Consider the following 25,015-nt stretch of genomic DNA (forward strand, 5'->3'; position numbering starts at 1 on the left):
AGTAGATGCATTGTTCTAGGATGGGGGTATGGGTTTTTTTCTTCTTTTTTAAAAGTCATGTTAAATAGCCTGTGTTTAACTTCAGGAAAATAGAGTCTTTTTCTAGTACCATAGGAGAAAGTTTGCCCCGTGAAGGATATTGTAATTTTAGTGACACATGAGTCATTTACCTGCTGTTTCTGGCAACAATGGCAAACTCTACTGTGGCTACACAACTAAATTATCTGCATGCAAAATGCTAGGGGAAAAAACTCACTACAACAGAAATTCAAACTAACTAATATGGGAATACATTTCCTCATCCATTATTTTTATTTCCTTCAGCATCTGAAAACTATAACCACCTCTATCCCAATTCTCACACCTTCATTTCTGCCTGTGTCTAATATTGTCTCTTCTCCATGAAAAAAAGCATCTCCTTTCCTTTCTACAACCTGTTCTCTGGTGTCCATTCTCTTGCAGTTCCCCACGGTACACTCTGTCTGCACTTGTTTCCTCCTCACCTCCACTACCACCACTTCTCTCTCTTCCCTTTGGCTCCCCTGTAGCCTATGGTCCCCCCACAACCCTTGCCCATCTCTTTCACTAAGTAATGAAATAAGTGGCATTCCAAGCCACATTGCCTCTCATACTAATGTGCTGCTCCCGCTCCCGCCACCAAAGGGGCACAAATTGACTGTTTAGCAGCTGAGAAGGTAGCTCAATTAGTCAGTCTGTGAAACCTCTCTCATGATCTCCTCTAATAATAATCATCATCATCATCATTATCAGATTGATCATGGCCCTTGTGCATGTACCATGGACCTCAAAGGCCAAAGCAGGGATGCCTGCAAAAGGTGAAGGTTTTTAGGAAAAAACTTTCAACCCAAGCAGTTGGTTTACACTTTCAATATAAATTACTGTATCTTTGCAATGATAGGGCTAAAAGCTTACTTATGCAAAAATGGAAACTGAGATTAGCTTTGACATTTATAGATTTCTCACAATGAGAGGGGTCCTCTTCAGAGGGGGGTAAGCTAATGCTGAAGAAGTCTCATATGACTCTGAAAATAGTATATTGACTGTAAATGAACCAGGTATACAATCTGGTTACAACAGTATCTGCTGCACGCCAAATCTGGAGACAGAGCAGTGTGTGCAAACTGGAAATTAGACATTGCTGCTGCTGCTGCCAGATGCTCATTGGACTGTTTTATTCAGATCATACTTGGGAAATTAAAAATAAAAAAAATGAGTTATGCAAAAGGCTTTCTTCAATTAACCAACTAATAGAAATTACATTTTGCTTTAAGTACATATCGTAATATCCAACTACCAATCAAGGTTATCAGAAATAACAAGTAAATGATTACACACCAAATGTTTCTAGTTTCATTATTATTATTATATATATTTTATAAGTGTTACTGCATTTAACCAGCAACTAAAAACAATTGACATGTGGACTTTTACATTTAGACTTGTTCAGTCCTTCAAGACATCATGTGTGCAAACAATAAGTGAAACAGCTTTCAGAAAGATGTCTCTCCAGTGAGAAACATGACCAGACATGAAATATTTACATCTCTGAAACCAAGTCCAGCTACAGACACTCTGTGATGGGAAATGTACAAAGCATTCACTATCCACTTGCTGGAAACTCCACTGCTTTGGTGCATGCCATCCCATGCAACATCCCTTTGAGAAGGGCAGTGAGGTTTGAACATCTAGGATTGCTTAGAAAAGTCTATCTGGGTGAATTGATGATGGAACCAGTGAGATTTGGTCCTCCAGTAGTTAGAAGGGCTGGTGGAAGGCCTAATAAAAAGGGCTGGCTGCTTTTAGCAAATGGCAGTTCCTGGGTGAAGCCAGGGAAGGGAGGGATATTCCTCCCTCTACTATGACCCAAAAAGCCAGGCCCAGCCCGGACCTATTGCTGATAACAGTTGTGTTTAGGTCATGGAGAGATAGGCATAGGCTGGATTATTGGAATAGGTGAGATCACTTAGTGAGAGACCCCAGCTCAGGAGTGACAGAGCCATGATTCAGGATTTTCAGTATGCAGCTGACTTTGTCCTATTTGTTTTGTTTTGGTATTTTTGTTAATAAAATGTTTACAGTACTGTATAGCAGCCAAGGTTAAAAGTATAGACGTTTCTGGGTTGTAAAAGTTTAGTGACCCCAGAAAAGAGCAAAAGGGGGACTCACAAAAGCACAAAAGGAGGCATCACAAAAGCACAACATTAAATGTGTGGATGATAATATTTCTATGATTTTTAGGCTTTCATTATTAGGATCCTTATCCTGTTATCTGATTGTGAATCCCATTCTCCCCCTGGCGGGATGAATCTGACTACACAGATCTCATTGCAGGGTCATGGCCTAAAATGGCATTCTGTCTTTGCCTTTTCTGCCAGAAATTACTGACTGCATCTATTTCTGCAACACAAGAGAATTTTTTTTCCAATTTCTGTATCTAGACTTGGGTGAAGTCTTTTTTAATGAAGTTATCACATTTCATTTTTCCAGTAGATGGTGTGTTCCAGATATCACTGCAAGAAGCCTGGATGCTTTCTACTAGACCAGATAAAGGCTGCTATGATTATGGAAATGAAAAACAATCAATTCCCCCTCCCACCCCACCCCGAACTGGGAAAATGTCCTAGTCTTGAATGCTTTTGGTCTGCTCTACTACAGTGCTTCTAGGTATGGGAAGACAGGAGCTACTGGACCTAAAAATCAAGGGTGATTCTGGTGTTCACTCTCACCCCTATAAACTGCTCTGGTGGCATATACGGGCTGTAAATGAGATGGAAGGGGTTGGGGTGGCATTCCCCTGGTTTAACAACAACATAAGGCCAGCACAAAGAACTCTACAGTGTCTATCCTCACAACCCCAGCGTACTGGATGTATCAGGGCTGTCCCAGGCAAGGACGTAGCTGCAGCACCTGGTGCTACAGACGTTCTGGGCTGCTCTGCAGCCCATAGGGAGCTATGGTGAGGCTTTTGTAACTTAACTCTACTTCAGCTTTGTTCTGGGGGCCATTACAGACCCTGTAGCAGCCTGAAATCCAAATGGCACAAACAGCAGAAAGTCTAGAACATAAGAATGGCCATAGTGGGTCAGACCAATGGTCCATCTAACCCAGGATCCTGTCTTCCAACAGCAGCCAATGCCAGATGCTTCAAAGGGAATGAACAGAACAGGGCAATTACCAAGTGATCTGTCCCCTGTTGTCCCGTCCCAGCATCTTGCAGTCAGAGATTATGGGACATCCAGAGGAAGATGTGTATCCCTGCCCATCTTGGCTAATAGTCATGGATGGACCTATCCTCCGTGAACTTACTTAATTCTTTTTTGAATCCAGTGGCCTTCACAACATCCCCTTGCAAAGTGTTTCACAGGTTGACTGTGCGTTGTGTGAAGAAATACTCCCTTTTGTTTATTTTCAACAAAATGCTTATTAATTTCATTGGGTGACCCTTGGTTCTTTTGTCATGTGAAGGGGTAAATAACACTTACACTGCCTCATTAATCTTCTTTCCCTAGGCTGTGTTTTCTATCTTGTGACCTTCAGGAGCTGCAGCACAGAAATCTGCAGCCCCAGGTCTTACTGACTACCATCTTGCTTTCTTCTACTTTCCCCTCACTTTAAAGATAACATGATTTGGGCAGTCGTGATCTGTTAGTGAGTTAGGCATTAACATTTAGACTCCAAAAACTGAGCCTGAAGCTTTGCTGCTGTTAGGAAGCTGGTAATTAAACTTAGAAGTGTCTATGCGGGTCCCCACATCTGTACCCTAAAGTTCACAGTGGGGAAGGAACCTTGACAGCCCCTGACTGGAGCTGGAAATTTGGCCAAGCTGCCCCTCCATCATGACACTAAGTGGCATTACAACCCTGTGTTCCTGCTTGGCTCCCTACCTTTGCAATTCTTAGGTCAGCCATGGGAAACAGACACCCCCATTCCTGGGGAGAAGCAGAGCAGGGGCAGGAACTGTAGTCTCCAGGAGAGTGGGAGGATAGGATCCAGGCTTTTGGTACTTCATGAGAAAGTGGAAATGCAAGAAGAGGTGGGAGTCTGGGGTTTGCAGAACTACTTAGCCCATGATAGGGTGGCGCTCTTCAGTCCGTCTGCCTCTCTGGGTAAGAGCTTAGGGCTGGGTGAAGGGCAGAGATCACAGATCTGTGTGTAGAGGTGATGGAGGGAGGCATATATGGGGTTGGGTGCAGGGCCATGGAGGAACAGCTCTAGGTCCCCCCCTTAGGAAAATTCTTGTTGTGCACGAAGATGGAATGTGCTTGACCTGTGAGGCTAGTAAAATATGCTTTATCCCACTGAAAATTTCCTTGTTGTGAAGTGGTACAAAGCATGCATAGAGCCGTGGCATTTTGGGAGATACTGGAACTGCCACTGGTCAGTAGCATAGCTGGGATTCTTTAGCACTAGTCTTAGGCCTTGTCTACACTACAGGGGGAGATCCATGTAAGTTATGCAACTTCAGCTACATGAATAACATAGCTGCTGTTGACGTACTTAAATCTACTCACTGCGGGGTCCACACTACGCAATGCTTACAGGAGACGCTCTCCCGTCAACTCCTCTTGTGCTTCTCATTTAGGTGGAGTACAGGAGTCGATGGGAAAGCGATCTGCCATCGGTTTAGCAGGTCTTCACTAGATCCTTCAATAAGATCCTGGATTTTGGACCAGTATGTAATCAAGCCACATAGGGGAATAGAGTAAAATAGAAATAGAGTGGGGGTTCATGTACAGGACACATATATTGAGATGCACAATTTGTAAGGAATAAACAAATACCTTCATTTTAGTAATGTGCTAATTTAATTTAAAAAAGGGAAAATAGGCAAAAACTAATCTCCATGAACCAATTCTCAGTTTTGCTATGCTTTTTTTAGTCACTGGGAAATTGTACATGAGAACAGTTGTAAACGTCTGTGAAATATTAGCAGACTGATGAGGACAAGAGACAAAGGTCATTTGCTGTGGAAATCTAATCTTCAGGGGAAAAAAAAGTCCCTATTTCACCTTTTCCAGATCGAAGTCAGCCAGATCCACTTTGTTTCCTTTGAATTGTTTTTACTCCAAAAGCGGTAAGTTGATTAGAAACAGGAGAACAAAATGAAGGGTTCTCCTGTGCCAAAGGATTGTCTCTGGGCAATGAATCCATGTCTAAGCCTGGTGTTCCAGCCTCAGGAACTTTGGACACAAACTCTCTCTATGGTTTCAGGAGGACAGCTGCCTTATTTCTTTGATTGAACATCTGTATTGGCATTTGTAGGGCTGAATCCTTGTCTTGGTTGAGACACTGGAAAAGGTTTCTGATTTCTTTATAGAATTTAGAGCTAATTCCCATGTAGACAAGTGGGTTGTAAAAACTGGCAGATTTGGCAAAAAGGCTGGCTAGGACACTGGTGAGCGCTGGCACTTGAAACTCACATGCTGACCACATAGAGATTACTGCATAAGGAGACCATGCCAGGAAAAAGGCAAAACAAATTACAAATGACACCTGAGAAGGAAAATTAACATGGGAGCATCAAAACTGTAAACACCACATTTGTAATGTCACAATTCTAGAACAACTTCAGCTTTTAGAAGCGCTTCTACATTTTGTAACTATTAAAAGACCTACTCACCCAAAAGGCACTTTCACAAAGCTCTAGCCATTATCTACCAAATTTAAAGGAAAATTCTTCCTTGGTTTCTCACAGCTAAATAGAATAAATTAAGAAACTATGGGAGAGTATCTGGGTCTCCTTCAAACACACTTGGACTATAATTTTGGTCATTTATTCACATTCTGATGGCTGGAAACTAGGTTTGGAAAAAGGAGGACAATTTAAGTGTTAACTCCAATGAATAGGAAAAGGCTTCCATTAGAATAATTTGCACTGTCTGCATCAGTTAGATAGAACACCATTGACACTCTTATTAACTACATTGATTTCATAGAGCTATGCGAATACTCAAATGTACAAGCTATTTCATTTATATCTATTATATTTCATAATCAAAATGATCTGTCCTATAGGAGTGGAAATAATAAAACAAAATTTTACAGTGGAGACCTTATGTTGTTGCCAGAAATGTTGTACGGCCAGCAAATTGTGCTGTCATTTAAGGAACGTTTCAGGAGGTACATGAACATGCAATATGGTGGTGATACGAAGAATGCACATCTTTAATATACAAAAAACATTGAAAAGTCTAATTGAAACCAGAAATACACGGATTTTCAGAGGCAGGTTGGGAAGGCTAGAAATGTCCATTTGTAAAAAATAGTTCTTTATGTCAAAGAACCTACAATTAATTTAAAATGTACACAGCATCTGGTTGAGTTATAGATTTTTTAGTGTGGTCAGCATCATAGTATCTAAGACATGGCCAAGATGGAGGCTTTCCTTATTCTAAGAGTCACACCAGTATTAGAGGGCCAGAATTTTTTTCCTATCCTTGCTCCTTGTCTTCACTGATATCTAATTATTATTATTATTATTATTTTGGGAGGAATGGTGAGGATAGATGGGTTTAGTTAGGAGAGAATAACCTAAATAGAAAGAAAAGTGAAGAGTTAGGGACTTTGAGAGAAGGAAGATGGGACAGGGCAGGGGAGAAGAAGGTAGGAAGGGGCAGCTGTGGACATGAAGAGACTGGGAGGGAGGGGGATGGTTGGAGTAACAGCCAATCAACACAGGGCAGCAAAAGTCCACTTAAAACCATAGATGATTCTCTGAATGACCAGAAGTCATTGTTCCCAGCCAATGGGAGCTGTGGGGGCAGTGCCTGTGGGAGGAGGCAGCGGGTGAAACTAGGAGCTGAGGGAAGGACATGTTGCCACTTCTGGGGAGCAAAAGCAGAAGCAGAATAAAATAATAATCCTAAAAACCTAATGCAATATCTATTTCAAAAATAATATACATCTGTTATCTTCTGAGTCACCGCTCTGCCGTAATCACATGTATCATTCTAGGAGGAGTTCTCTTGATTTCAGGGAGTAGAGTGCACTAGTATCAACAGCCATACCACAGAATATTTTGACTTGATCCATCAGAACAATCTTGAAAAAATTTACTAACAGAAACAATCAGTTGTGGCAACAGACTTTTAAAATCAGCTCTCTCCCTTTGAATACATGTTGTAAACATACACAAAAAAGGGTTTTTATACTGGTCTGAGACATCACAGTATCCCTTTTGTTTATTTTGGGTTTTTTAATCTTGTTTGGGAAAGCAATCATCTTCTTTGTCGAGGAGTCAAGAGTCTCTGCTCCACATTAGAGGAATTGGCTGCACATTTCATTGGGTGAGCTTATGCACGCTTGGTATTGTACATATAAATAGGCTCCACTGTATTTAGATCAGGTGGGGCCACCACCTGAATCATACATCTCCAGGATGAAGTGCTAGGAGAGCAAACTGTTTTGTTACCAATATTGGGGGCGGGAGGTTTAACCACAACTTTTATAGGAAAATAAATAGATTCACGGGCCAAAAAAAAAATAAAACAACTGAATGAAGCTGGCGTTAAGGGCAGAATATCTAAGAGCTTTTCACTTTTCTCAAAACCCACACATATTAGAATGCCATAAAATTAAAAGTTAATGTTACACTAGAACGCAGGCAAGTGAACAGTTCAGATCACACAAACTGCTCACTCCCTTGCTGACTTTTCACATTATTGCCTCCCTGATCAGCCTCCTCCACATGTAATTCTCTCCCAACCCCACCTCCCGACACAGGGTGGTTGTCTTTCTGATATTTCCTCCATTGCAGACTGCACAAGATTTAGCATTCAGAAGTTAAGCAGTGTGACCTGTAGTCCAGTTCCATTACTGAAATTCCTGTTTGCAACAAGAATAAGAACATGTGACTGAAGGTGACCAAATTTATCTTAAGTCTGAATTTATTCAATTTTTGTTAATGAATGAATGTTGAGCAACTTGTTTTGTTGTGCTATGGTGTTTCCTAGTAGCTATTACTATAGGGATTTTATATCAAATGTTCCATAAATTGGTGACATAATATCATCTTAAAATCTTTCACCCAGATAACAGCATGTCATCGTCCTCAAAGTGGTGTGTGGAATTTAGATATTGGGGTCCGGGGGGGGGTGTTTCCACAGATCAATGAGCTCTGATATGCAAAACATAGGCTATTATTTAAATTCCTGGCTTAAATATGACTGGCTTTAATGATGATTTAATTCACATCTGATTGGACCAAGCTGCATTGCTCCAAATTAGCAGCACCTGATTTATCCCAAGACTTTGAAGGGAGGTGCTGAAAGGCAGAGCAAGAGAAATTCATAAACCATAAGAACAAAGGGTAAGGCCAGTTCCTTACCTTTCTTGTCAACAAGCCACCTGAGGGAAGGCTGATGTTCCAGAAGCTCCAAAACTGATCAACTTGGGGCCAGGAAGTCACACCAACTACAAGTGGGACACCCCAGCCTTTGACCAGTCTCTCCCTGCACCTGAAGGAGACCCACTGACAAGAAGCACAGTGCCAGCAGAACATCACTTTGTGATTCCATGACTGCACTTCCAGCTCCTACATCACAGGCATCCCGAAGACTGTGAGAGCTGAAGAGTTGCAAACCCCTTATTTTCCCAAGTATCTTAGACTATGTACACACCACAGCTTATGATGGACTAAATTTATGTTGCTCAGCGGTGTGAATAAGCCACTCCCGAGTGACGTAAATTACACTGACCTAAGTGTTGTTGCAGACACAGCTACCTAAAGGTGCCAGAAAGAAAGGTTTCTGAGGTTTAAATAGTCCTAAATATTGTTCATAAATATATTTATTTGTGTTCTGTATCTAGAAGTCCTGGGAGATTTAAGATGGTCATCTACAATTCCTGATAAATAAGAGTTGTCAAACTTCATCTGATCAAGAGTGGTCTTCTAAAGTCTGCCCTGTAATGTGTCTGATGTGGGGGGAAAGGGGCGAAAGCTATCACATAAGAATTAAAATCTAAGAAGGAAGCTTTATATTTGATTCTGAGGTTGTGCTCCAGACATTAAATAATAATTTTGATTTCCGTATTAAGATACTTACCCATTCATATTATAGATTTGATTGACTAGTAAAATTCTTTAGTTGGGATTTATAATCAACCAGCCAGCCATGTTTTCAAACTCCTTAGAACATATAAAGGGGGGAAGGGAGGTGCTCTAGGAACCATGTTGTTGTGTGGTGTTGATACTGTTACCTGGTTACTATGCATTTATTAATTTACTCCTGATCACGACATGGTATGCCCTTTAGTTGACTTTTACTTCTGTTGGAGGAGAACCAGCACAGTGTGGAGGGATCACAATGGCTTGGAAACCTGGGCTGACCAACAGGGGTTCATGACTTTGGCATGAGGAAACAGACTTTCAAGAAGCTATGTGAGGCGCTTGCTCCAACCCTCCAGTGGCAGAACACTTGATTCACGAAAGCCATACTGATTCAGAAGCAGGTTGTTATTGCCCTGTGGAAGCTGTAGGTTCATGACAAACCACTTTAGGGCTGTGGCAATGCAGGTGTTTGAGGCAATCAACACTGTGATTTACTCATGGGTAGCAACGGTTAGCATATGAAAAGTTCCAGAAATAATCATCGGTTTTCAGAGATTGGGGTTTCTGAACTGTGCAGGAGCTGTTGCTGGCACTCATGTCCCAATAGTTTGCCCACCACAAGGGCCAAGTGAGTATGTGAACAGACAAGATTACCGTTCCATCATTCTGCAAGGCTTACTGAACCACAGAGGCAGATTCAGGTATACTAATGTGGGGAACGCTGAAAAGATTCATGATGCTAGGATACTGAGGAGATCAGAATTGTACTTTAAGGGAGAGAAGAAGGGACTTATTCCTTCGAAACAATATTGCTCGGTATGATGTATCTGTGCCAATTGTTGTTTTAGGAACCCCTGCATTCTCACTCCTGCTTTGGCTTATAAAATCATCCCCAACATCAACGATCCTGGGAAAAGGGCATTCAATTTAAAACTAAGTATCCACAGAATGGTTGAGGCATGTGTGTTTGATAGATTGAAGGCTCATTGGTGCTACATACACATCCATCTGGATGCTAATGTGCCAACTGCAGTTCATATGATTGTCACCTGCTATGCACTGCACAACATTTGTGGAGGTGAAAAAAAAAGTATTTTCATCTCAAGGGGGCTCAGGACACATATGGTTTGGAAATGCTGTATAGCCAACCAGATCCCACACACATGAATACAGGTCCCAGCAGGCCAGGGAAATGAGGGATGCCATATATGCACACATCCTGGCACTGCCTGGCATCAGAGGATGGCATCTGCCTTGTGCTTGTGAGGAGGGGCACCTTCATATCCTTTCTGTGAAGCTGCCTTAATTTAGGGTGACCAGATAGCAAGTTTGAAAATCAGGATGGAGCGTGTTATAATTGCCTATATAAGACAAAGCCCTAATATCAGGACATCTGTTCATTCTATTTAAATGTACATGAGGGAACATACCCTCTTACTTATGGACCTGCATGGGATTGTTGGGGATTTGTTCCCATTTGATGTGCAGCAGCTTAAGTTTGTTATCTGTTGCTGCATGTCACACTGTGTACATTAATACCAGTACATGTGTTACCATGTACCATAACACCAGCGGATGTACATTGTGTTAGCAACTTGCAGTTGGGTTTCTGCTGCGGAGCTGTGTTGTTATGCACTCATGGTTCAATGTCTCTGTCCTTCTCACTATTCGCTCCTGAAAGTAAGGCAATCTTCATCCCCCTATCCAAACACCTCCTGTTGCAGTGGCCCGAGACTGCTCCAGCAGTGGCTGGTGCGCCTGGCCCAGGGGCTGCCTGAACTGCTCAGGTAGCCCCGGAGCCAGCCACACTGGCCATGACTTCCCATGACCTCTGTGACAAACTCACAGTCTTAATCATAATACAGATTAAAAGAAGAGATGATGGCTGTGCTTCATATGTGGAATCAGAGATTAGATACATATTAAGCCATCCAGTCAACTAGCCCATGTTGTTATTCCTGCTGCAATGGTTTCATTGTTCCCGTCATTTGAGCAAGCTGGATCAAAGCTAGCTTGGGTACTATACCCTTAATGTGCTTACTGTAGTTGGGTTAAAATTATGATTCAGGGTAGAGGAGGGAGAGGAATATAATCATTTAAAAGTGTTAGAAGAACATTAAGACCATGATAGATCATGGTTCAAGGGCTTTATTAAGGATAAGGTTGTTGAAGGGTTATAACAATAGGAATAATGGTATGACACTTACTGAAGGGAAATTTAGGCTGAATACAAGGAAATAGTGATGTTAGACTGTGGTACAGATCCATGAGAAACTGGGGAAACCTCAATTACTTCTGTCATTTAAAGCTGGACTGGATAAAACATTGGAAAACATAAGGGGCAAAATCCTGCATTGGCATATGAAACTAGATGACCTAATAAGTTTGTTCCACATTCTCGATTTGACATAGCAACCTGCATAGAACCAGGGCTGGCTCCAGGCACCAGCCCAGCAAGCAGCTGCTTGGGGTGGCCAATAGTGATGGTCGGCACATCTGGGTCTTCGGCGGCAAGTCCCTCACTATGTCTTGGAGCGAAAGACCAACCGCCGAATTGCCACCGAAGATTGAAGCGGCAGCGGCAGAGCTGATCACGATCACAGCTTTTCTTTTTATTTATTTTTTCTTTTTGCTGCTTGGAGTGGCAAAAACCCTAGAGTCGGCCCTGCATAGAACTCAGAGGGATGTGTACATGTTGCAAGAGGGAAGAGTTTGGAGGAGGCACCAGGAAGTCAGTCTATGTGCACATGGGTAGAATGCTAGCTGCAGATGCAGAATCTCTGTCAATAGTTATCTTAATAAAAAAGAGCCAGTTCAGAATTATTTGTGCAAGCAAGTAATTGTTTGGTGTTAAGTGGTTACATGTTTACTAAATATTTGTTTTAAAAATACCAAAATTAATGTTGTTGTGTGTTTGTACCTCCTCCTATCTTGAAGGTGCATTTGGGTTGGTCTTGGCTGCAAGAATGAGAGAGGCATCTGAAACATTTGATATGAACCACTACCATTCTGTGCTACAGTTCTAATTTCACTGCTTCCACTGATCAAATGGCAGATCCCCAAACTAGGTGCCTCTTCCTACTTTTTTCCTGTTTCTCTGTCTTTTCTTTCCCTGCTCCTGAACCTCCTAAGGCTAGCTGATTCCTTCAACACTCTCTTTGTTGCTAGTTTGTGTAGCTATTACTGCTTCTGCCTGCAATGGATCCAGCAATGACTCCTGTTCCCAACCACAAACTTGTTTCTATCAAGAGAGGTTCCAATTTAACAGGCCAGACTTCTCCTGCAGATCAGGAAAATTGTGTCACCTTGACACCTCTTGAGCTTTCAGATAATAAGAGTAAAGACAAAAAAACCTCAATATTCTCTGATATAGGATCAAGATAGGTCTCCAAGAAGCATACACTAGTTTTGAAGAGAATGCTTCTACAGGAATACGTTTACTTCACCTGATACATATTTTTATGACCAGAGAAGTGCTGTGGGATCTCATGATGAAATTTGTGGGCTAGTAATCTAAGCCTCCATACAGATTCTACAAAGTAAGGTCTTGGTATCTTCTGATATACTTCTTTCTGGTGAGGGGTTCTGTGAACCACTGTCTTATCAACTGCACCCACAAACCGTCATTGGTACTGTTTACTACAATCACAAAGGTAGCCTCCAGGACTGGTGGTGATACAGGCCCAGAAAAATGAGGAAGTATCTAGTCTTGTATACTTCCCAATCCAGAGGTTCCATGCTTTTGTGAAATGCTCATGCTCATAGTCCCGTGTTATCATAATTTCTGCTTTTGAAGAACTCATTGGAGCATGGTGGCAAGTGACTGACAGCGAATAGAATGTTTAGAATGGAAAAGCCAAATGTACAGATAGAATCATAGGCCTGGAAGGGACCTAGAGAGGTCATTTAGTCCAGTCCCCTGTATTCATGGCAGGACTATTATCGAGACCATCCCTGACCGCTGTATGTCTAACTTGCCCTTAAAAATCTCCAATGATGGAGATTCCACAACCTCCCTGGGCAATTTATTCCAGTGTATACCCTGACAGTTGGGAAGTTTTTCCAAATGTCCAACCAAATCACTTTTGCTGCAATTTAAGCCAATAGGCTTAAGCTTCTTGTTCTATCCTCAGAGGTTAGCGAGAACAATTTTTCTCCCTCCTACTTGTAACCACCTTTTATGTACTTGAAAACTGTTATGTCCCCTCTCAGTCTCCTCTTCTCCAGACTAAACAGACTCAGTTTTCTGAATCTTCCCTCATAGGTATCGTTTCCTAAACCTTTAATCATTTTTGTTGCTCTTTCTCCAATTTGTCCACATCTTTCCTGAAATGAGCACCCAGAACTACAGTTGAGACTTACTCCAGTTGAGACTTAATCAGTGTGCCGTAGAGTAGAAATTACTTCTCATGTCTTGCTTACAATACTCCTGCTAATATGGCCCAGAATTACATTTGGTTTTTTTGCTTGTGATCCATTATGATCCCTAGAACCCTTTCTGCAGTACCTCTTCCCATTTTGTATGCATACCTCTGATTGTTCCTTCCTAAGCGGAGTACTTTGCATTTGTCCTTCTTGAATTTCATCCTGTTTACTTCAGACCATATCATCAGTTTCTCCAGATCATTTTGAATTTTAATCCTATCCTCCAAGGCATTTGCAACCCCTCCCAGCTTAGTATTGTCCACAAACTTTATAAGTATACTCTCTATGCTATTATCTAAATCACTGATGAAGTTACTGAACAGAACTGGACCCAGGACCTATCTCTGTGGGACCCCACTGGATATGCCCTTCCAGCTTGACTGGGAACCACTGATGACTGCTCTCTGGGAATGGTTTCCCATCCGTTATGCAGACACCTTATAGTACCTCCATCTAGGTTATATTTCCATAGTTTGTTTGTGAGAAAGTTATGTGAGAGAGTATCAAAAGCCTTAGTAAAGTCAAGATATACCACATCTACTGCTTCCCTCATCCACAAGGCTTATTATGCTGTCAAAGAAAGCTATTAGGTTGGTCTGAATGATTTGTTCTTGACAAATCCAAGTTGTTACTTATATTATTATCTTCTAGGTGTTTGCAAATTGATTAATTATTTACTCCATTATCTTTTCAGGTACTGAAGTTAAGCTGACTGGTCTGTAATTACACAGGTTGTCCTTATTTCCCTTTTTATAGATTGGCACTATATTTTCCCTTCTCCAGTCTTCTGGAATGTCTCCCGACTGCCATGCTAATGGCTCAGATATCTCCACAATCAGTTCCTTGAGTATTCTAGGATGTATTTAATCATGCCATAGTGACTTTAAGACATCTATATTGTCTAAGTAATTTTTAACTTGTTCTTTCCCAGTTTTAGCCTCTGATCTTACCCCATTTTCACTGGCATTCCCTATGGTAAATGTCCAATTGCTGCTAACATTTTTGGTGGAAAAAAGAAGTCATTTTGTACTTCTGCCATTTCCATATTTTCTGTTGTCTTCCCCTCTTCATTTAATAATGGGCCTACCAGCCCTTGGTCTTCCCTCTTACTTCTAATGTATTTGTAGAATGTTTTCTTGCTATCCTTTAGGGCTCCAGCTCAGGCCTGCACAACTCATAAAGTAGGCGAGGGCCACATTACTCCAAAAAAACCAACTGAGGGCCGAAACCCCCCGGACCAGCAGAAACAACCCCCCCAGCACCTGCCGGTCCCGCGGAAACACCCCGCCCCAGCACCGCTCAGCCCTGCAGAAACAAACCTTCCTTCCCCAGCGCCACCCCACCAAAACAGCTGTGGGACAAAAAGGAAGGTTGGGGGTGGGGAGGTGATATTTGATTTTAAATCAACCAGGGGCACTCAGCTGAAGAGGTGGCTGGGAGCCCTCAGGGGCAAATTAAAGGGCCCAGGGCTGCGGCGGCTGAGGGAACCCGGAGGTTTGTGGGGCTGGGGCAGAGATTTGAAGGGCCCAGAGCTCCTGCCGCTGAGGGGAGCCCGAGCCCTTTAAATCCTGGCCCCAGCCCATCCGCTGGAGTTGCAGCCGGGATTCAAAGGGATTCTAAAACAGTCTTTGCCCTAGTAGCTTTCGCCATCTTTTGAAAATAAAATTGTCTCCAACACAATCCAAATGCATGTTGAATAATCTGTGCCCTGCTATATTATTTTCCCAACAGATGTCTAGGTAGTTGAAATCCCTTTGATTCCTGGTGGTGGCTGAGATTTAAAGGGCTCAGGGCTCCCCATGGCTGCGGGCAGCCCAGAACCCTTTGATTCCCAGCCGCGGCTGAGATTTAAAGGGCTCTGGGCTGCCTGCTGAGTGCCGTGTGTGCGGGATTTAGAATCCCTCTGTGGGCCGCACAGTGAGCCTCCGCGGGCCGCATGTTGTGCAGGTCTGCTCTAGCTAGTTTAATTTCATTTTGGGCTTTTGCCTTTCTAATTTTGACCCTACATACTTGTGTTATTTGTTTATATTAATCCTTTGTAATTTGACCTAGTTTCCATCTTTTGTAGGACACTTTCTGAATTTCAGATAATTGAAGATTTCCTGATTAAGCCAGAGTCGTCTCTTGCCATACTTCCTATCTTTCCTACACAGTGGGATAGTCTGCTCTTGTGCTCTTAATAATGTCTTTGAAAAACTGCCAACTCTTCTGAACTTTTCCTCCCTTTACCTTGCTTCTGATGGGATCTTATCTACCAGCTCACTGAGTTTGCTTAAGTCAACCTTCTTGAAATCCATTATCTATATTCTGCTGTTTTCTCTCCTTCCATAGAGTCATGAACTCTGCCATTCTATGATCACTTTCACCTAAGCTGACTTGCACTTTTAAATTCTCAACCAGTTCCTCCCTATTTGTTCAAATCAAATCTAAAACAGTCTTTGCTCTAGTAGCTTTGCCATCTTTTGAAAATAAAATTGTCTCCAACACAATCCAAGTGCATGTTGAATAATCTGTGCCCTGCTATATTATTTTCCCAACAGATGTCTGGGTAGTTGAAATCCCCCATCACCACCACGTTCTGTGCTTGGAATGATTTTGTTAGTTGTTTTAAAAAAGCATCATCTACCTCTTCCTCCTGGTGAGGTGGTCTGTAGTAGACCCCTACCATGACATCACCTGTGTTTTTTATCCCTGTCATCCTTACCCAGAGCTTTTCAACAAACCTGTCTTCTATTTCCATCTCAAACTCAGTCCAAGTGTATATACATTTTTAATATATAAGATAAGGAAGACCCTATTTCATTTGTGTCATTTGCAAACATACTAATATAAGGGATTGTTCAATAGTCTACATGAAATGTGGTGGTGGGTTTCAATTCAGGTCTCAGCCAGGACTCCACATCACAACTGGTACACAATAATATCTTTGTTGGCAGACTCAGGAGGATGGCTGAAAATTGAATAAGCAATCAGACCAAACTGTCCTCTCATCTCTAAAATGATTAGGGTATGTTGGTAGGGAAACGCAGGGGAAATTTTGCAATGTGACGGGTGTACCTGTTCCAGGGATAACTAAAAGGATTTTCATTTTCTTTTCTGTCAAATCTAGCATTTGTTCTAAGAATTAAATTACATCAGATATGTATGTAACATGCTATATTGTAGGCAAAGAATTGTCCATTACCTGTGTAATATTTTGTTCCATGAGCCGCTGCCTTTGGCTAATTTTTTTACCTCTTGTGGTCTTGTGACTTGATTTAACAGTCTTTATTATGGACATGTAACAGAAAACCATAATGGAGACAGGAATAAAGAAGCCAGATATAAAGACTCCAATCACATAGGACTTACAGACAACAGAAAATGTTGTCTTGATCCAGTCTATTTCACATGTACCATATTTGTAGTCTGAAAAAATTGAACATATTAAGTATGAACAAATCCCTTTATCTGAAACAATTATGGATTGTATTAACTGATGTGCACTTTACGAAGTCTTTAGAGAGGTTTATACAAGAAAAAGCTGTGTGTCATCACTTCTATAGTTAGCACCTATTCAAAACAAAATTGATTCCCCATTTAAGATGTACAGAAAATGTTATTTTCGACTATTGACAAATTGTCTGCAAAACAAAATTTTCATTTACATGAGGGCTGTATTTACTCCACACTAACAGTGTAATGAGGCCTTAAAGTGGGCATAAATTAAGTTTAAACTACCAGAGTGTTTTAGTGGGGACTTCTTGCAAATGAGATTCAGACACTTCTGTCTTTATGTATAGACTATTATGTACAGAAATGTATATTAATTCCTTGTTTTTCCATTCATCAATCACATTTACTCAACTATCAAAGGAATGTGGCATGCAGGAAATAAAGTAACTGTTGGTTTCATCATCATCTAGGTTACTCACTTTCACACTGTCCAGTAATATTCTGCAGAGTTTCACAATGATTACTACTGTTTTTAATGGACACACATGCTGGATAAGAATTTTCTCCATATAGGTAATTCTGTAGAAATGAACACTCACCTGTATAGCTACCCCATTCTAGAAGTGGTGCACTGGCCCAGAAAAGAGCAGTTGCCCATATCACAATCATGGTTAATGTAATATTTTTTCTATCAATTTTGTGAGCTGTAGGTAAAAGATAAAGATAACAAATTTGATCTCCAAAATAGATTAACAAGAAAGATTGTCTGCAGCTACACCTAGAATTTTATAAGAATTTTAGAAGAGAAAATGTTAAAAAAAATAATGTCATAAGAAAATAGGTACATTAAATTGTGCAATCTAACAAAAGTTAAGAGCTGAAGGAAATATTTCTTCACTTAATAGATTATATGAAAAAGAGCAGTTCTATTAATGAAATACTGTTACCTTCTTTTTTTGTAAATATAGTAATCCAGATCAATGTTCCCTCTAATTTTTTACATCCATGTGTGGAATTAATTGTTATGTGCATCAATATGGAGGCGATGTGTGGCAGAGGTGGGTCTGAGGGGTTTGGAGTGTGGGTGGGGGCTCAGGGTTGGGGGAGAGGTTTGAGATGTGTGTGTTGGGCGAAGAGCTCTGGCTGTGGGTGCAGGTTCTGGAGTGGGGCCAGGGATGAGGGGTTTGGGGTGCAGGCTGCAGCAGGAAGAGAGGCTGCGGCAGTTCTGGTGGGGCCAGGGAAGAGGTGCCTCTCCCCAGCATGGCAGTTCTGGCAAGGGCTGGGGTTGTGGGAGAGGCACTTCTCTCTGCTGTGTGCCTGCATGGCCCTTAATAGCCTGCTGCACGGCCACACGGCTGCTCAGCTTAGAGGGAACTTAGGTCCAGATTCCTATTTATACTGAAGCCCCTCTACACTGCTTTGACGGTATAAAGAGGGTTTAATGTGGGGGTAAATTTACAATACAAATATTTGTAAATGTTTGTTTCTTTTGCTTTACAAATAAATAAGTAAAAAGGAATTTTCTGACTGAACTTGCGAAAATTTACTTCTAAGTACCGTTGCCTGATCAGTAGTTTATGTATTAATTATATTGATTACTTAAGAATCCCCAGCTGTCACTTTGAGGGTTGCCAGGTTCTTCCCCCAAGATCAGGGCCAATATTATTCAAATTATTATATAGCTGGGAACCTTGATGTGCACAGTTGCAACACTCACACTATAGGAACTGTTTTATATTTACAAATGTAGTTTATTAATACATTTAGCGCAAACATCCCAAGTCAGTAAGGTAGAGAAAGATACTACAGAATGTACATCTACACACCCATATACTCACACCATCTCTTGTAGGACAGACTGAAATGTTCATCATTATCTTCCTCATCACCATCACCTTCCCCATCAAAACCAATGCCATCATTCTGGCACCTCCCAAGGCCTGCATCTCTCTCTCCTACCGCCCCCTAGGCTAGGATGCCACTTTTATAATATGTTACACTAACGCTGCTACGTTTGATGCATATTCAATAGGGGATTTTCCCCCTTTTCCTTATTTGTATTTCCTCACCTTACTAATGTTGGAGTGTTTTTTTCCTATAGGTTAATATATCAATGATCTCAACTCATTATCCTATACATCAATTCGTTACCATGGCCAGTTTGTGATTAGGTATCACATTTGTTATTTTTGTCCTTTCCAAGTTCCAAGTTGTGGTGTATCTGTTAAGTTTAAAAGGCTATGAACTCAGGAAAGCCCTCATGCCAACCTGCTTTAACGCTCCTCTATGTTAAAGGTTGCAGCCATACATGGACCTTATGCTTTAGCTCATTACCATCTATCTAACGGAAAGGGCCCAAACATATGTATGCTAACATTGCCTTAGCTCAACATACAGGATGTGGCCTGCGGGTCCCTTGTGCTACAGCCAAAATATACTCTAATATAAACCTATACATCTATTATAATAAAACAAATAATCAAACTCATAAGAAAATAAGGAAGTTATAAGAAAAAAGATATATAGGCAAGTAAACAGGCTACCCTTAGCTGTTTCTTATGTACATGTGGTCAGAACTTCCCCTTAAACTCTATTTCGGCTCCCAAATATCTGGGGTTTTCTGTTGGGCCGTTTATGTGTTCAAAGTTCATAAGCCTCAAGGCCTTAGGTAATTTGCTGAAGTTAATGTCTTATAGGATTCGGGCCTGTAGGTTTCTTGCATTACTGCTGTGATAGACCCAGGCCAGTTGGGTACAGCAGAATAGCAGAAGGCAGATATACTGGCCACTGGGTTAACAGTTTTCTGTTCCCTGACTGACCAGAGCAGGGGCTGCTCCAGGCTTATGAGAACACCTGACTCCAATTAACCTGCAAAAAGTCAGGTGAGGCCATTCAGTTAATGTGACCACCTGACTCTAATAAGGCCCTGCTGATACTATAAAAGGGCTCACTCCAGTCAGGCAGGGGAGTCAGGGAGCCAGAGGCGAGGAAGTGCAGCTGACGGGCTGGTTACTGAAGACACCCTCAGACCATCGTTAAAGGAGCCCTAAGGTAAGGGTAAAGAAGGGAGAAGCAGGGAGCTGTGGGGAAGTGGCTCATGGAAATGTAGCAACTCTGGCAGTGAAAGGCTGGCTGCCAACAACTGCTACCATTAGGGTCCCCTGGGCCGGAACCTGGAGTAGAGGGCAGGCCTGGGTTCCCCACAACCCACCACTACAGGAACATCTCCTGGGAGGGGAAGTCAGGCCCTGTCAGGACAGGAGGCTGAACAGAGGCTGTGGGAGTTCTCTCACCAACCTCCTTGCAGGCCCTATGATGAAAAGGGCTCAATAGACTGTAACCCTGGCCCTACAGAGAGAAGGGCTATGTGGAGGGTCACAGTGAGCCACTGAGGCTAGCATAAACTGCCTAGAAGGGCAGGACCCATGGGAGCAAGGTCAGAACTCTGCCACACTGCTGAATATAATGCAAAGCAGTAATATAATAAGGCAAGCTTACCCACTGGCTACAGTAGCAGTGAATATGACAAAGGCAAACTAGCCCACTGGGCAAGTACCTTTTGATATATTTAAACCTGGTGTACTTGTTAGGTGGTAAGGTTGGCTGGTAGCAACCAGAGAATTTTAACTCATACCAGCATGGCATTTAGGAGAAATTTTCTAGGAACTTGTTTGACAAAAGAGTGAGTTGGCTTCATTTCCAGGTTATCAGTATCATCGATCACTTTGAGGATCCTTTTCCTTTTCCTTTGAAAATGAAGGACACAGTGTCTTTGTCATACATGGAATAGGAACCTTCTTGTGGTGGTGGTGATGAGGAACTCAGACTTCTAACCCTGGCAAGTATCAGAAAATTGCTTGACTATAATTGAAAGAATGAGTCTCTCTTCATTACCTCCTTTGGTAATGGATGATCGCGTAATGTTCCTCCCTCACATCTTTCCCTAAAAACTTTACATCTTTCTCCTAGTTTTATGTCTCCACTGTTCTCTCATGCACTTTTAATGGTTTCCTGGTAACCTCGTGTGACAGAGACACCTTGCCAATGCATCCTCTATTCTTTGTGAACAGGTCTCACCTTAGACCGACAAACATATTACACCAAACACAAATCTTACAGGGTATTTATATGAGGAATATCATATGAGGTGTCTACAGAAAACTTATTATTTGTCAAGACTCAAATCTTTTCAAGATGTGTGCATAGCTAATATCAAAGGAATAATGGGTTTATATTGAAAGTATGCTTTATGGACTTGGAGTAGAAAGTCATGACCAGGAGTTGATGTGTGCAGGGCAGGGGTGGGCAAACTACAGCTCGTGGGCTGGATCCATCCCGCCAACCATTTAAGTCTGGCCCTTGAGCTCATGCTGGGGAGTAGGATCTGGGGCTTGCCCTGTTCCAGCACTCCATCTGGAATATTTAGATTTTCTTAAAAGAACAAAGCTTAGTATTGTATTCACAGTGCACCCCTAATTATACTGGAAATAGTTGAGTTTTAGCAAGGTAAAAAAGACAATTGTTGATATATTTTCAATCTAATTCTTAGGCTTGATTTTAAAGATGACAAGTATTTATATTGTCAACACGTTTAATAAATATACCTTGAGGTAGTGATTTGATGTTTGGCAAAGAAAGCTGACATACCTTGGTGAGGTTGGCATCCTTTAATGTATCTGAGGACATTGATGGCTGTCAGAGTATTAATATTGATTAGACCAAAAAGAGTATTATAAATCCGTCCACCTGACAAGGAAGGGGTAGAGAGAAGGAGAAAAAAAATCCAAACTCTTGGTATAAAGGGCATATCTCAAAGGAGAGAACACACAAAATGACATTAATTAATATTGAGTATGTTTCTACTAAATATTTTGAAAGAGTTCTTTTTAATATTTATTCACACATTCGATTCTAGGCTAACTGCATTTGATCCTTGCATGCACAGGAACAGCTTACTTAAGGACAGCAATTGAAAACGATTACCTTTTTCCCCCCCGCAGGGGAAAAATCCAGGAGCAAGACTAAAACAAACCCAATTACTGAATAAAACACCAATGTCACAGGAATCGTTACATTCTCCGTTACTAAGTTAGGTTTCTAAGTATTCAGAAAAAGATTAAGAATCTAGAAATGTAAATAATGCACTTACCTTGCATGTCCATACGGAAGTGATTAGAAAGCCATCATCTCTAAGAACATTAAACAGCTCTAGAATGCCCCTTGAATAGCCAAAGAGGGAAATGCCTGCATCAGAGACAGCAAGATTGAAGGTGAGATAGTCCTGAGGGTCCAGGGAATGTCATTGTTTGTACATGATGAAGATCACCCCTCCGTTGCCAAGCCAAGAAAGCCAACCTATGCAATTAAAAGTCAGTGCTGTAGGACAACTGGAGAACAATTGAAAGAAAAATATTAATTGGTATTTTGAACTTCCTCTTTTGCAGGAAAAAACAGGTCATGTCATTGGCTTGTCCCTTTCCTTAAGTTGTGGCATTGACTGACACTGACTTGGAGTCCCATCAATTTGAGCTACAGATGATGGCTGTGTCAGAAGAGGTTAGACCAGGGTTCTCAAACAGAAGTCGCTGATTCTGTAGGGAAAGCCCCTGGCAGTCCAGGCCAATGTGTTTACCTGCCCTGTCCGCAGGTCCAGCTGATTGCTGCTCCTGGCTAATGGGAGTTGCTGGAAGCAGCAGCCAGTAAGTCCCTTGGCCACGCTGCTTCCAGCAGCTCCATTGGTCCAGAGCAGCAATCTGTGGCCAGTGAGAGTCATGATTGGCCGGACCTGCAGATGGGGCAGGTAAACACACTGGCCCGGTCCACCAGGGGCTTTCCCTACAGAAGCGGTGACCCGTTTGAGAAATCCTGGGGTAGACAAATATATTGAGCAATAATGGAGGATTCCTAGAAGTCTGACAAGAGCCTCAGGTGGTTGCAATTAGTAAAATTAAACTTTCATTGCAAATCTCCTAATTAATTCACAAAGTGAATTAAGATTTCTAAAAGGCCTTCTCAAGGTTATTAGGAGTCCAACTCAGTCATATTTACCCCCGGGGGGGGGGCATGATGGAAAACATGGCTTCCACCATATTCCGGATGTGAAAATATTTATCTTAAGAGTCAGAAAATAATCCTACAATTCCAATTCTATTATAGACCACGTGAAGTTAAAAAATAAAGGTAAACTAATTTGATAAAAAATATATTTCTAAAGACTATGAATAGATTTCTTCATTCAGTCCACATAGGAAGGAGACAGGGAGTTTGTCTTGTGTATTATTCATAGTCTCAAAATCCTGTTAAATTTGCTGTGATTTTCACTAACTGCATAAATTAAAGTAGGCTGCGTTTATTATTTTATGAATCTGTTCATGCATGTAGCTATCATTTATTATGTATAATTGAAACAATGTAGAACTACTTAGTTCCGTTTTAGTAGTAGGGCTTTCAGTATAAAAATGTTGATTCATAGTTATAACAATAACCAAGATCTTTCCGACTAACAGCATTGTAGGTTTGCAGTTTGTATTTTGGACAAAACAGAGCAGATGTTTTTGATAATCTACTCAGATTGTTACAGATACAATAAAAGTGGAACAATCCCAGGAGTTTTTGACAACTTCTAATTCTAAGGGAAGGAAAGAAATTTTGATTTTATCATTGCGAATTCCTTAGGATGGTGTAGTACTATGCTATGAAGGGCAAGTATGTAGAGAACTGGTCTTCACTTTTCATTTCCCACCCTACTCCAATTCCAGTTTCCATTTTACACTACTCAATTCATGTTTCAAAGCTAGACTTTCTGAAAACTACCAATTTCTCATGTATTTTAGCTGGATGTTTATAGTTATAAATTAATCAGAAATATCTTCAACAAAGTATAACAGCAGCAGCAGTAACAAAAGTAAATAAAATCTCAGTGTCAAGCTGTGACTTAGTCTTTGGATAACAAATATACAAGTATTATGGTAAGTAAAGTCCATTTACTTTGTTTTTAAATAACTGCAATTTGTAAACTTACATAAGATTCAATTTTAAACTGAGAAGGCACAGGTATACTGATTTTCCACAAACTCGTGATGAGCCGACTGCACATCTGTCTTCAGAGTAAAGAACAGAAAATAAAATTTGAAACACAGCCTGAATTTGCTTTTTACTTACCCAGTGTGAGCAAGTAAACCCCAGTGATGGTTTCCCAATCCTCTGAGACAGCAAACCCAGCCTTGTCACTGTGCAATAAGCTGGAGCTGTCCATCAGCACCACTCCCTCACTTTCCAGAAAGTTCTGATTCAGAAAACACAGTAGTAGATGCAAGTATTTCTCTCTCTCTCTTTTAAATAAGTATCTCACAGAACTCTTTGATTCTTCTTTAGCAAGAGTAGATACTTACTTCTTTAGTAAGATAGCAGCAGCAACTATGTGGGAAGTGCTAAAAAGGAAGCTGAGCAAGAAGGTAAGACAGTGATCTACCATCTACTGAGCCTCAGCTGCCACTCGGCATCAGTATAACTAGCAGCATTAGAAGTGCTGAGCTACTTGGTTTAAAGTCTCAAGATCTGATCCACACATGGCCCAAATCTGTCTTTCACAGAAAGAGCTCTCTCTTAACCTCAATAGCCCTTAGAATAATGGAGGAGACAGTCCTGCTCAAGATTTCCCTGCATGTTCCCTTGCATCCTTTTTCTACTACTGATCTCTTTTGGAGATGGGCCACTTAACAGGAACATGTAATAGTCAGATGATGGTAGAATGACCAATAAATGCTTTAGAAATTTTCACAAAGAGATGCCCCAGTGAAATACAGTAGAATCTCAGTATTACGAACACTAGTTACAAACTGACCGGACCTGTGGAACTGGAAGCACACAATCAGGCAGCAGCAGACACGAAAACAAACAAAAAGCAAACACAGTACAGTACTGTGTTAAAAGTAAACTACAAAAAAAAATAAGAGAAAGTTAAAAAAAGATTTGACAAGGTAAGGAAACTATGTCTGTACTTGTTCATTTAAATTAAGATTGTTAAAAGCTGCATTTTGTCTGCATAGTAAGATTGAAAGTCAATGTTCAGTTGTAAACTTTTGA

At 41.2% G+C, this 25,015-nt stretch overlaps 1 pseudogene; it reads right to left on the bottom strand.

Moving 5' to 3' along the window:
• Nucleotides 1-5,046: 5,046 nt before the first annotated feature.
• LOC115651509 lies at nt 5,047-24,185 on the bottom strand (annotated as a pseudogene).
• Between the last annotated feature and the right edge of the window lie 830 nt (nt 24,186-25,015).

The sequence above is a fragment of the Gopherus evgoodei genome, chromosome 4 (assembly GCF_007399415.2).
Source record: "Gopherus evgoodei ecotype Sinaloan lineage chromosome 4, rGopEvg1_v1.p, whole genome shotgun sequence".
NCBI classification, from domain to species: Eukaryota; Metazoa; Chordata; order Testudines; family Testudinidae; genus Gopherus; species Gopherus evgoodei.